Below are 13,847 nucleotides of genomic sequence, written 5' to 3'. Positions count from 1 at the left end.
GACCCATTGAACTCACTCTCCCCGAGTGACTGACACCTACTGCCCTTCTGGCCTCAGCTTCCTAGCTTTGTACCAGCCATCCTGAACATGCTCAGCTGAACTGCAGCTTCCATGAGGGCTTGTCTAGCCAGCCTACTTCTCCCCCATGTGCAGCCTCCTAGCTTAATTAGCCCCTCCCTCCTAGCTTAATTAGCCCCTCCCTATCCCAGCCTCTTCCCGTGAAGCCTGGTGCAAACACCCCACCACAGCAGCTGATTCAGCAAAGCACCTGAGTATCTGCTTAATTTGAAGCCAGAAGCCTACTCAAAGGCTAAAATTAAGCACCTGCTTAAGGGCTTTGCTGAATCAGGGCTTGGGAAATGCAATAAGCAAGCTCGATAGAAAACAAGGCTTGATGCAGGACTTGGTGGTCACACCCATACGAGACTTTGCACCCCTTCTGTACCATTTCAGCTGGCCAAGGCACTTCCAGGATGGCTTTGGTGAGCATGCCAGCAAGCTAATGCTTCCTGAAAAGATGCTGCTTTGGGAATGGCTCTAGTATGGGGTGGGGCACACACCTGTCACAGAGAAGGTAGCAACTTAGCTGCAGTCTTCATGGCTCTGCAGCCTTCCCTCTTAGCCCCCTACACAGGGAAGCAGCTGTTTGGGACTTCTGCAGAATATCATCTTCCACAAAACCCACTGCCAAAATCAGGTTCTCTGCTCAGTTCAGCTGGCTGGGAAGTTTGGGCCAGAGAGCTGGTCAGGAATTCCCCACAAATAATGGTTTTATTAGAAGTTGCCTACTTGTTAAAACTGAGATTTTCATGGAAATGTCTCGGTTTTGACAAACTTGCAACAGGAAGATTTCTCAGAGCCAGGATTCTGGTCATAATGAGAAAGATGGACCCCTACTACCAACAACCTGCACCCTGCGTGGTTAGGGTCTGCCTGTCTCTCTCTCTCTCTCTCAGGTCTCCCGTTTTATCTCAGCATGAAACAGGATATTTTGGGAAAACTTTTTTTTTTTTTAAAAGAGGAAAACATTGTCCCCCGCATTCTAACAAAGAACACAGAAGATGGCTGTGCCTAGACTGGCAAGTTTTTCCACAAAATCATCTGATTTTGCCGAAAAACTTGCCAGCTGTCTACACTGGCCGCTTGAATTTTCGCAAAAGCACTGACGATCTCATGTAAAATCATCAGTGCTTTTCCGGAAATACTATGCTGCTCCCATTCGGGCAAAAGTATTTTTCCGAAAGACTTTTGCGCAAAAGGGCCAGTGTAGACAGCACAGTACTGTTTTCCGCAAAAAAGCCCCGAACGCGAAAATGGCGATTGGGGCTTTTTTGCGGAAAACCGCGTCTACATTGGCCACGGACACTTTTCTGCAAAAAGTGCTTTTGCGGAAAAGCATCCTGCCAATCTAGACGTGCTTTTCCGAAAATGCTTTTAACGGAAAACTTTTCCATTAAAAGCATTTTCGGAAAATCATGCCAGTATAGACGTAGCCGAAGAGTGATAGAGATGCAGCTGTGTTAGTCTGGTCTTGCTGAAACAAAAGACAGGACTATGCAGCACTTCAAAGACTAACAAGATGGTTTATTAGGTGATGAGCTTTCGTGGGCCAGACCCACTTCCTCAGATCAATTTGCGGAAGAAAATTGGCACGACCATATATACCAAACGGATACAATAAAAAAAATTGAACACATATAAAATTGACAACTCTCCCCTGTTCTAAAATTGGATTTGTCAATTTTATATGTGTTCACTTTTTTTTTTTATTGTATCACTTTGGTTTATATGGTCATGCCAATTTTCTTCCACAAATTGATCTGAGGAAGTGGGTCCGGCTCACGAAAGCTCATCACCTAATAAACCATCTTGTTAGTCTTTAAAGTGCTACATAGTCCTGTCTTACAGAAGAAGAGATCAGTCCAGGCTAAGGAAGCAATAGGGGTGTCCTCCGAGCATTTCTAGTACGACTGGAATCTAGTTGTGAATTAGTTTAACTGCTGTGCTACTAGCTAATGTGCCAGGTATATCAGGTAACAAGTGCACTCCCATTAAAGAGCCATGCGCCAGGGAACATCACAGCATTCGGTTGCAATTGATGCAGAATGTTACAAGGGTGTCCCAAGGAGGAGGGAGAAAATTGTTTTCATTAACCTCTGAGGATAGGACAAGAAGCAATGGGCTTAAATTGCAGCAAGGGCAGCTTAGATTGGACATTAGGAAAAACTTCCTAACTATCAAGGCAGTTAAGTACTGGAACAAATTGCCTAGAGCATCTCCGACACAGGAGGCTTCTAAGAACTGATTAAACAAACACCACTCACGAATAGTCTAGTTATTATTTAGTCCTGATCTCAGGGCAGGGAACTGGACTGCATGACTGCTCAAGGTCCTTCCAGCCCTGCACTTCTGTGACTCTCTGTGTCTAAAATGAAGAGAATCCGATCAGCTGAGCATAGTCGCCAGTATGGAGAGCCAGTGGGAAGATAGATAGTATTAAAGGGTTCACGGCTAAGTCTCACCAGCTGCTGAAGCAAAGTGGCTAGCGTTTGCAAGGGAGATGCCCTTCATGTAGTCAAAAAAACATTTTTCTGCCAGACACAGTTTAAATGGGAAATTTGAAACTAGCCCCACCTACTTAGTAAAAATATTAGAAGGTTCATTTTGTCAAGGGGCTGGTTGGAAGCCACCTGGATGAAATCAGTTTCTCTCCTTTTCATGAAAGCCAGGGAAACTGGGCAAAAGAAACTCGCTTGTCATTACTCAATATGCTACATAGATGTAGTCAAATGATTAACTGAAAATAATATGTGTAGTGAATTTAGTCTGCTGCATTTGTGGACTGATCTCGGAATTCATTATTCAGAGCTATTCCTCACAGAGTAGAAACAGACAGTTTCCAGACTATGTATTGTTCATTTCAGTTATTTTCTACACATTACCCAGGTCACCAAAGTCACATGGTATCACTTCCTCTCCCTCAGTGGATAACAGCAGCTTTTTCAATGGGGTACAGCAGAGAGCTGAGGCTCTTGTGTGAATATGGGTATTGGTACAAGGATAAGCCTGCAGAGGAGACGCTATGTTCACGCGTGCTCACAAATAATAAGAGGGCAGAGGTATGAGCAGATCGAATAGGCATTTGGACTGGGAGAGGAGGTTCCAGCGGGAACATAACATCTTGCTAGCATGCGAGCAGATCCAATTGAAGGCAATGGAAGTTTTGTGTGCATAGCAAGTACATAGGGTCTTCAGGACACAGCCAGCCAGGTGAGCCTCTAACCAACCCGTCATGAGAAGGTCTCTCTCTGTTCTAGAGCACCCCCCAGCTGCAGCTCCAAACTCTGCCTCCTGGTGTGTGGACAGAGGCTCGGCAAGGGGAGCTTTCCTGCAGCTGAGCGAACCGCTTCCTGAAGTTCCCCGCTGCATGTTACATCCCTGGGAAATGCACCCCTCTAGCTGCGCTCAGGCTGGGAAAAGCTGCAGCCGCATCTCTCTGGGAGCACTTAGCAATAGGAAGCTCGGCTCAGAAATGTCCCCTTTTCAGGACGTGCTGCGGGAGCTGGCGAAGAAAAGGCCAGGAGCTGAACTGTACCTCATGGGAAGGATAAGTCCCGGGAGATGAAACCAGCCTTGTCATTTGACAGATTAACCTCAGCGGAAAGTGAGTTTCTAATGCACCTGCTCCAGATGAGTGTGTCAAGATTTGAATAAGCACCACATTTGCATAATGCCCTTAAGATAAGCAGCATTATGCCAAATCCCTGTAATACATGGAGAGGGGGGGCTGAGATCATGTGTCATCCACTTCACCATTTCATAGGCGGCTACTTGTCATCAGGCTGATAATTCAGAGATTTCACTAAGAGCCTCCACAGCCCGCGATCCTCTGGGACTGGGCACATATTTTTTCCCATGGATTAATAATTCCCAGAACACACCCTAACCACACTGGTCCCTTCTGTTAGCCTTGTGGCACCACTAGCGCTCATCAGTAACAATCACAGTGCCAACATGCTCCCTGCTACACAGAATCCCTAGAGCAGCCAATTGCATGGATCTGTTTGCTACAGCTCTCCTTAAAACCAGGTCCATCCACAGTCAGAAGAATAGGGACAGGCTTGTGGCTAGGTCTGCATTAATGTGACTGGAACGTTCTGCTTTGAACGCCAGCGTGAGTAAGGAATCAACTGTACACTAAAGCAGCGGTTCTCAAACGTTCTGGCCTGCGGCCCACCCTGCTCCATGCAAACCTTTCTGCAGACACCAGCCAACTATCCATGATGGAGAAACGGGTGCAGGAGCAGGCTGGAGGTGAGCAGTCTAGGCAGGAAGGATGTGTGAGGAGGGTGGGTTAGGGGTTTGAGCATGAGGGGGATGAGATAACGTTAACCTGGCTCCGCCCCCCACCGCTCCCAATGGCCAGTATTCTAGCCAATGGGAGCAGCGGGGAAAGCCTCCAAGTGAGCAGTTTCCTGCCCTGCCATTCCGCCAGCCATAGCGAGGGAGAGCAGCGGTGCATGGAGCCGCTTTCTGCCTTCACCAGCTGGATCCAGCCCACAGGGCTTGGGGCTCCCCCTGCAGCGGGAAGCCGGTGCTGGTGTTCCAACCGCACGAGCGGGTGTGTGCGCAAGGCTGGACCAGTAATTCCATTGGTCAGCAAGCCTTTAGCGCCTCCAGATTTTAGCAACATGCTGACAAGTGTCAGATCTTCAGTCGGCACAGAGCAGCATAGGACCATGCCTATTGACCTCAGTTTAGGATCAAACTCCTGTGCAAGATATTTAGTGGCAAGTCAGGGCCTGGTTCTCCTCACTGGCATGGGCCCAATCCTTGTCTCACTCCAGCAAGTCATCAAATGAACTGAACCAAGTCTGACTATTAGCGCAGCTGCAAATGTTCTCCAGGATTCTTCTGGGGGGGAATAAAAATAACAAAATATCCTCCCCCTTTGTTCCCATACAGCACACAGCATGTCCACCAGGCTTCCCCCCCCCACCACCACCACACGCCCATAGTATCATGCCCACCCCCATATCATTCTCACCTGGACACAGCCATGTACATACAGCACCAAATTAACCTCTGCTTCAATCTAGTGTTATGAAGAAAAGCCAGTAGTTTGTCTCTGGGCGGTAAAGATGTTGGGCCTGCCTGACAGACAGGGGTGTGTCTAGCAGTTAATGGCTAGACATTAGCACAGACAATCTTATACCCACACTTACTGAAGTGTTCTTACAAACTGCAGCCCTTCTACACAAACCAAAAGGGAAATGGAAGCTTACAAAATGAGAATAATCTTGAAAAAACAGGAGCCCACATTCCATTAACCCGTAGGCTCCTTTGAAAATCCCAACCCTTGACACTACGGTTATGAGAGTTATAGGAAACATGAAGATAGATCAGTAGTAGTGTATAGAGAGGTGACAAGTGGGGATGAATAGAGAGACGGATGGATGAATAGATCTCTACCTGATCCAGAAACCATGCTGAGTTGCTCTCATCTAGAGGCACCTCTGCCTGAAATATCTTCTGTGTAGTATGCTGCAAATGCTTCTATCACAAGGTAACTGGCTCTGCAGACACGGGGAACTTGGTGGACATGATCTACTTTGACGTTAGCAAAGCTTTTCAGACAGTCTCCCACAGACAGTGGGCAGGGGGCAAAGAGCTGGATTCAATGACTCTTGAGGTTTCTTCCAGCCCTAGGGTCCTCGGATTCTAAATGATCGGAAAACTCTTGGGTTCAGATCTGATAGACATGTGGTTTGATTCAATCCCCGTTCCTTAAATGAGGAAATGATTTTCAGAGGGCAGGGATCACATCAGCGAGTGATGTTGTGAGTGGGAACAATTCTTTGTGAGGGGAGGGAGGTTACCGTAAATCATTAAAATACAGCTGCGTTGCTGGTGGAATGGCTGAAAATTAGAGCCTGAGTCATGCTTTCACTCGGAGGCTTTTGCTGCTAAATGCTAAATATATGAACCGCCTCGGGCATGGAGTCCCACAGAGATAAAAGCTAGTGCAGGGAGTGGGTTTAAAATGTTAAAGAGAGGCTGTCAAGGCAGATGGACACAACATTGTGGACAAATTTTGAGACGATCCTTTTCACTTACAATAACTGTTCACACTTGAAAAGAGAGTTGACGAGGAAGAGGAAAGCCAAGTGCTCATTAGAAGGACAGACTGAAAGTCAAGCATGTCATTTTTAAACACCCTTTTCTCACTCTGGTCTGCTATTGTGGGGTTACTCATGGGCACCAGGCTACACACATCGGTTTGTTCTGCAGGCATTTGTGAGTGCTGCTCCGCACACTTGCTTTGTGTTTCTGGAGTCACTTATGTGCAAAGTGCAAAGCTGCATATGCTGGTTTCTCCCGATTGTGATTATTTCTAGGGCCGAGTGTTCCCATCTGAGCCCAGGGCTCCATTACAGAGCACAAACCCATGAGAGAGTCTCTGCCCTCGGTAGCTTTCCATCTAAATGGGCAAAAAGGGGAAACTTGCCCAGAAAGATCAGGTGACTTTGCCAATGTGACACTACAGCTCTGTGATCTCCCAGGCCACTACCCCACACACTGCACCATGTGGTCTCCCCTTCTGATAGGTGCCCCAACACTCCGCATAGAAAACTTACTCCGAGGCTGCATTACCAGGACAGCTGTGTATTGAGTTCCATTGTTGCTAGAGCAAAGGCTAAAAGTGCAACAATGTTTAAATAACCGTTGATCCAAATCCCCACGCGGCTGCCAAAACAGGCTGAAAAATCGCATGGGAAAAGGCTTTCCTAGGAGATTTCTGGAACATTCTGCTTCAGGGCCAATCAGAAACAACAGGAGCAGCTGGCTGGGGATGTTGATGACTATTTTGCTTCTGGTCCAGATTGGATTCCAGAATCACAGAAGAAAAATAACGGGGGGTGGGGGGTTCTCAACTCTTTTTGAGGGAGGGGGCCTTGTTGAAGGCTCTGCACAGAGAGAATGATGGTCTTATTCTGTTGGGAATCCGGCATCCATCTGACAAGACACTTCTCTGGCTCTGTCTACACTGCAGTGTTAAATCAGAAAAAGATACGCACTGTGCGGTATGCAAATTGCATGTCTTTTTCCAATTTACTTTCAAAAGAGGCTTTTCTGAAATTTGGCATGTCTACAAGGTGCCAAATTTCGGAAAAAAGTGTTTTTTCGACACATCCCTTATGCCTTGTAGAACAAGGCTTACAAGGATGGTGAAAGAAGGTATCCCGGAAAAGCAATTTAGTCTAGACATAGCCTCAGAGGCTATGTCTAGACTACATGCCTCTCCGGACAGAGACATGAAAAATAGGCTACCCAACATAGTCAATGAAGTGTGGCTTTTACGAGGCATAAGGGATCGGTCGACCGATCCGCGTCTTGACTCGCCCGCTGTGCCGACGATCAGCTGAGCCGGCACAGCGTGGCGGCCATTTTTATTTTAATGAAGCCATGGATATGTAAATCCCCGCTTCATTGACTATGTTGGGTAGCCTATTCTACATGCCCCTGTCGGAGAGGCATGTAGTTTAGACATACCCAGAGAGAGATTCCCAGGGACACAGGGAAGTTATTGCACAGGGTTATTGCAAGTTAGAACACCCCTGCTTCTTCCCGGCAGTCTGCCCATGCAGGGATGGGAAATCCCCCTGGGGCGGCAGTGGTCCTACAGGAAAAGGAAATCTCAGGGGGCCATTGATCTATTGACATTAGGTACAAATAGGGCTCCCACGGCCATGGCATGTAGCGCCTCACACTCGAACGCATTTATCCTGCTACTGCTCAGTGTGGGGTGGGGCACTGCTGTGAGGCCTGTTGTGCAGATGGGGGGCTGAGGCACACACAGCCTATCTGAGGTCACCCTGGAGGTTTGTGGCATAGCAGGGACTCTCCTGAGTTCTAGTTTGGTGTCCCAGCCCTTGCAAAATCTTCCCCTTGTGGGAAGAGCCACTGTACTGGTGTTTGGCTGGTATCTGGGGTTACTATCCTGGCTCTCATGCTGCTCCTCCCAAAAGCACCCCCGAACACTCCAGCCACTAGCATGTTAATGTTGTTACCTTTGTTCCTTATTTGTAGGGCCGGAGATGCACTCGGGGATTAGCGCTCCATTGCGCTTGGTGCGGTGCATACATCTAACCAAAACACAGCTCCTGCCCACAAAGTGCTATAATCTCAGTAGATATGCAAGCGTATGGAAGAATTCAATGGCTGAAATGTTTGCTATCACCTAGCAGACACAAACCATACTGAACACAATGGTGGGCAAGGAACTGGGCTAACAGCAAGGGGACTGCAATTAGCTGGCCACAGAACTAGTAGAACACAGGGAAGAGGCAGGAAAAACTTTCATGGCCAAAAGGCCTCCATCTCTAAGGGTGGGGTTCTGCCACTTTTGCTGCCATGATCATTTCCTTGCATTATTGTCATAACCCAGCCAGGCTGTGTAGCCCTTTAGTTCGGAGGCTAGCCCTCCCCAGCTTGCCCTGCTGGCCACTCTGGGCACAACCAGGAAAACTCCTCTCCCCCAGCCCCGGGCCCTTAAAGGGGTAGACTCTGGCCAGACGGCACTTTGCAGAAACAGCCCTGCCAGCGATCTCTGCCCCAACCCAGTGGCCGCAGGATGAGCCAGGCAGCCAGTGGCAGTGACGTGTCCCCCGCCCAGACCCCCAGCACCCAGGAGCCAGCCAGGGGCCGTAGACGGCGCGCGTCCTCCTGGACTAGTGCGGAGGTCATGGACCTCATTGAGGTTTGGGGGGAGGCCCCCAATCTCCATGATCTCCGCACTAGGAGGAGGAACGCGGCCGTCTACAGCCGCATAGCAACTGCTATGGCCCGAAAGGGACACAGGCGCACCCAGGAGCAGGTGCGCCTGAAAGTCAAGCAGCTGCGTCAGGCGTACGCCAGGGCCACCAGGGGTTGCGCCACAGCAGGGGCTGCCACCTGCCCCTACTTCTCTGCCCTCAACCGACTCTTGGGGGGCGGGGCGGTCCGTGCCAGCCCGGGGGACAGCAAGCCAGGACCGGAGGTCCCTGACCCGGGCACACCGGAGGGGCCACCGCAGGATGTCCCAGCACCGGAGTCGGCAGGGTCGTCCAGGGAGACCGTACTGGGTAAGTAGTTTGAATTAAGTAGTTTGGGAGGGGGGGAGGCAGGAGGGAGACCAGAGACCACGTGCGTGGGCCATGCCTTCCATGGATCACGCAGACACCTGTGCACATGCGAGCACGTGCCATGCCACCCTTGGGCAGGTGGCTCCAGCTGCGTGACACCCAGGGGCCATGGCCCAATAGGCACATGCTTGTGCAAAGAGACCTGACATGCTCCCGACCCCGGGGCAGGACCCAGCAGGATGCTTTCCCTTCACATGTCCCCTCTACATGGAGGCAGGGGACATCTCCCCCTCCCCCCCGCTGTCCCAGCCATACTATACATGGCATAGGGACATGGGTGTGGTCTTGGGGCAGCTCCCAGTCCTGGGGAGAGCCAGACATCCTGACCATGGCCTCTGTACAAGCACAGCGGCTCTGACGGTGCAGGGCACGGTCGCCCTCACGTCACAGGGGGGTGCTGAGCATCATCCTCTGCGTCCCCAGGGAGAACTGCCCACTTCTCTTCTTTCTCTACAGCTGCACCAGCTGCTCGTGCAGGGCGCACCACCCCGCCCAGGAGATGGTCCTGCACCCGCGGCCTGCTCCGGACCACGAGCACGGAGCAGGAGTTCTGGGGCCAGCACCTGGGGGCCCTGCGAGCCCGGCACCGCACCATGGTATGAGGGCTGAGCACAAACCTGCAGGTCCTGCTGCAGAGCATGGTGCCCCGTGCCAGTCCTGCGCCTGCTGCCCCCCAACTATTGTCCCTCCTCCCACTCCTGCCCCCTCCCACCTCTTCCTCCTCAACCCCCACACCCTCTTCCTCAATGTCCACACCCCCCACCTCAACCTCCGCACCCTCCACCCCATCCCCCCGGTGACGCCGAGGCCCCATCCCTCGCCGTGCTGGGAGGCGGTTGGCCCGGCAAGACCCCCACCCCTGATCCCTGAGTTTCCCCACCCCCTCCTTCCCCTGGCTTCCCCCTTCCAGCTCCCCCCTCCCAGTTTTCCCCCTCCTCTCTCCCAACCTCTCTCTTCCCCTCTCCCACCTCCTTTTCCCAGTCTCCCCCAGTTTTGTTCAATAAAGATAGATTCTATTTTTGAACACACGCGTTCTTTATTTTGTACATCAGGAAGGGGGGCTAGGGAGGGGTAAGTGGAAGGAGGTGAGGGAGGAATGGGGTACGAGCCCCCAATAGGGAGGACTGGGGTGGCTCTGCGGGCTCCTCGGGGTGGAAGCTCTCCTGCAGCCCCCCAATTGACCCCCCCCCGGATGGCAGCCTGCGGCAAGTGCAGCCGGGCTGATGGCCGAGTGCTGTGATGTGCCCAGTGTGGGCACTCAGGGCACTCCAAGCCAGGACTGCTTTGCAAGCGGGGAACCCCTGAGAACTGTCTGTCCGGGGTGGGGGTCGGGTCCCTTTAAGCGCAGCCCTCGGCTAGCCTGAGGCAGCAGCTCCACGCTCTAAGTCCTCATCTGATGCCCTGCTGGCACTGCTTCCGGCCAGCCTTAACCTCAGTTCAGGGTCCACTCAGTGTGGACATGCTAGTTGGAATTAGCAAAACGCTAATTCGAACTAGTTTTTAAGTCTAGATGCGCTAATTCGAATTAGCTTAGTTCGAATCAACTAATTCGAACTAAGTTAGTTCGAATTAGTGCTATAGTGTAGACATACCCCAAGTTTCTAAGAGGAAGTCTGTGGCAACAAATTAACCCAGATTTCCAGAAGTTAAATCCAGTGCATTAATTGGAGGGAGCAAAGGTGGCTCAAAGCTTAAAGCGGCAGAGCATTGTAAGAGATCGAAGGGTCATTTTTGAGTCTTCATAGTCAGCTTATTGCAAACATGTCTCTAGTTAGGATTTCAGGGGCAGCTCTGCTAAATGCTTTGCTTAGTTATAGGTCCCTTCCACGCACACACAACAGAAGAGAGAGATACCACCTACCTGGTGGTGAATGTCGTAGACTCATAGAGCTGGAAGAGACCTCAGAAGGTCATCAAGTCCAGCCCCCTGCCCGAGGCAGGACCAGTCCCAACTAAATCAACCCGGCCAGGGCTTTGTCAAGCTGAGACTTAAAAACCTCCAGGGATGGAGATTCCATCACCTCCCTAGGGAACCCATTCCAGTGCTTCACCACCCTGCTAGGGAAATAGTTTTTCCTAATATCCTAGACCACTCCCACTGTAACTTGATGCTTCTGGTAAGTTTCTAATTCTACGTTGTAGAACAACAATGAGATCAAATGTTGCACATGGATCCACAAGGTATCATGCAACTCTAATCAAGTCCCTTGCCTACCTTTGGCCCCTGGTGGAGCTACTGGTGATGGTAACGGCGGGGAGATCAAAGGAAAATCACAGGAGGGAAACTGAATCCATGCTAGAAAAACGAAGGGGAGAAGTGGGCAGCTCTAAGGGGTGCCCTGCAGCCCCGGCCCCGGGTGCGTGGTGCCTGATGGCAGCTCTAGGGGCTGCCCTGCAGCCCCGGCCCCGGGTGCGCAGTGCCTGATGGCAGCTCTAGGGGGCGCCCTGCAGCCCCGGCCCCGGGTGCGCGGTGCCTGATGGCAGCTCTAGGGGGTGCCCTGCAGCCCCCCACCCCGGGTGCGCGGTGCCTGATGGCAGCTCTAGGGGGCGCCCTGCAGCCCCCCACCCCGGGTGCACGGTGCCTGATGGCAGCTCTAGGGGGCGCCCTGCAGCTCCCAGCCCCAGGTGCATGGTGCCTGAAGGCAGCTCTAGGGGGCGCCCTGCAGCCCCGGCCCCGGGTGCGCGGTGCCTGATGGCAGCTCTAGGGGGTGCCCTGCAGCCCCCCACCCCGGGTGCGCGATGCCTGATGACAGCTCTAGGGGGCGCCCTGCAGCCCCCCACCCCGGGTGCACGGTGCCTGATGGCAGCTCTAGGGGGCGCCCTGCAGCTCCCAGCTCCAGGTGCATGGTGCCTGATGGCAGCTCTAGGGGGCGCCCTGCAGCTCCCAGCCCCAGGTGCATGGTGCCTGATGGCAGCTCTAGGGGGCGCCCTGCAGCTCCCAGCCCCAGGTGCATGGTGCCTGATGGCAGCTCTAGGGGGCGCCCTGCAGCTCCCAGCCCCGGGTGCGCGGTGCCTGATGGCAGCTCTAGGGGGCGCCCTGCAGCCCCCCACCCCGGGTGCGCGGTGCCTGATGGCAGCTCTAGGGGGCGCCCTGCAGCCCCCCACCCCGGGTGCGCGGTGCCTGATGGCAGCTCTAGGGGGCGCCCTGCAGCCCCCCACCCCGGGTGCGTGGTGACTGATGGCAGCTCTAGGGGGCGCCCTGCAGCCCCCCGCCCCGGGTGCGTGGTGACTGATGGCAGCTCTAGGGGGCGCCCGGCAGCCCCCCACCCCGGGTGTGCGGTGCCTGATGGCAGCTCTAGGGGGCGCCCTGCAGCTCCCAGCCCCGGGTGCGCGGTGCCTGATGGCAGCTCTAGGGGGCGCCCTGCAGCCCCCCACCCCGGGTGTGCGGTGCCTGATGGCAGCTCTAGGGGGCACCCTGCAGCTCCCAGCCCCGGGTGCGCGGTGCCTGATGGCAGCTCTAAGGGGCACTTGCTTAAGCCAGACTACACCCCACAGCCACGCGGCTCTGCCACACCACCTCTATCAGTCCTGACCAGTAATCCCCCTGCAGTCCAGTCCTGGGCCTCTGCAGAGCAGAGCCTACCAATAGCCAAAGGGGGTGGCAGGGTTAATGGTGCGAACAAACGTGGACCGATACCCCCAGGAGTCACACTACCTTGTAGGCAAAGCCAGAACCGGGTCTCTGGAGCCGAGGGGTAAGTGAGTTAAAGCTCTGCGCCAGCAAACTTTGCCCCTGCCCGTCTCCTGCCGGCACGTCCATGTAAAAACGTGTTCAATTCCAAAGGGCACTTTAAGGAGGAGGGCGGGTTGGAACCGGGGGGTTAGCGCAAGGGCAGCAAACCTGTTTCGTGTAGAATGGCTCCAAAGGGGAATATCAAACTGGAAGGAGCCAGGCTTCGCTGAGCACTGCCTGTTTCCCACCCCCAGCCCCGGTCCCAAGGGAGTCTCCTCAGAGCTCTCTCTGCAGCAAAGGCAGAGCTGACAAAGCCCCCGAGACACAAAGGGCTCCTGGCAGCTCAGCCTCCAGCCCCACCGCTCCGAGTGCTTTGAACTGGAATTATTCCACCCTGCCCAACGCAGGCGGATTCCTCCAGCCAGCCCCCTCGAGGGGATAATCCCCCACACTTGAAGGGTAAACACGGCCTCTTCAGCCTCCATTAAGCCAGGCCTCCATAATACAGACTGGCACTGAATTAGCCGGTAATCGGATTAGGATAAATAGCTCGAAACTGCCATTCAGAGGCAGAGGCCCCGTCGTCTCCCTGCAGATGTGAGGCCAGGCTGACCCCGCCCCAGGCCCGAGCGGGGAAGGATTTGCGTCACGGCAGCCAATGCTTTTCTTCTCAGAATTCTGCACCGGGTTCGGTCGCCCCTGAAAATCCCGGCGGGCGGAGGGACGAGCCCCTCTGTCGAACGGGGCAGGGGGGACGGGCCCAGAGGGGTCAGCACAGAAGAGGGCAGTGGGGAGGCTGGCTCATCGACCAGCCCCAGCGTGACGGTGCTTGGTGCTCGCTGAAAAGCCAGTGGTGCAGGCTAGGACAGGCCCGCCAATGGGGGGGGGGGGGGGGCGGACCAAGAGGGCTACTGCCCCAGGGCCAAACGATCAAAGGGCCCCAGGGTTCCCGCTACCACCACTGCCACGGCACCACGTGCTCCGGGCGT

At 53.5% G+C, this 13,847-nt stretch overlaps 1 long non-coding RNA gene across 1 annotated transcript in view; it reads right to left on the bottom strand.

The window, feature by feature from the left end:
* LOC142819081 (uncharacterized) overlaps window positions 1-12,985 on the bottom strand; it is a 118,889-nt gene extending 105,904 nt beyond the window's left edge. The window contains exon 1 of the long non-coding RNA XR_012896778.2: window positions 12,841-12,985. This is a non-coding gene — a long non-coding RNA (uncharacterized LOC142819081). The remainder of the gene's footprint in view (window positions 1-12,840) is intronic.
* Between the last annotated feature and the right edge of the window lie 862 nt (window positions 12,986-13,847).

The sequence above is a fragment of the Pelodiscus sinensis genome, chromosome 20 (assembly GCF_052426305.1).
Source record: "Pelodiscus sinensis isolate ZL-2025 chromosome 20, ASM5242630v1, whole genome shotgun sequence".
NCBI lineage: Eukaryota > Metazoa > Chordata > Testudines > Trionychidae > Pelodiscus > Pelodiscus sinensis.
The sequence above is the reverse complement of the archived record's forward strand: the minus strand, read 5'-3'. Positions and strand labels throughout refer to the sequence as shown.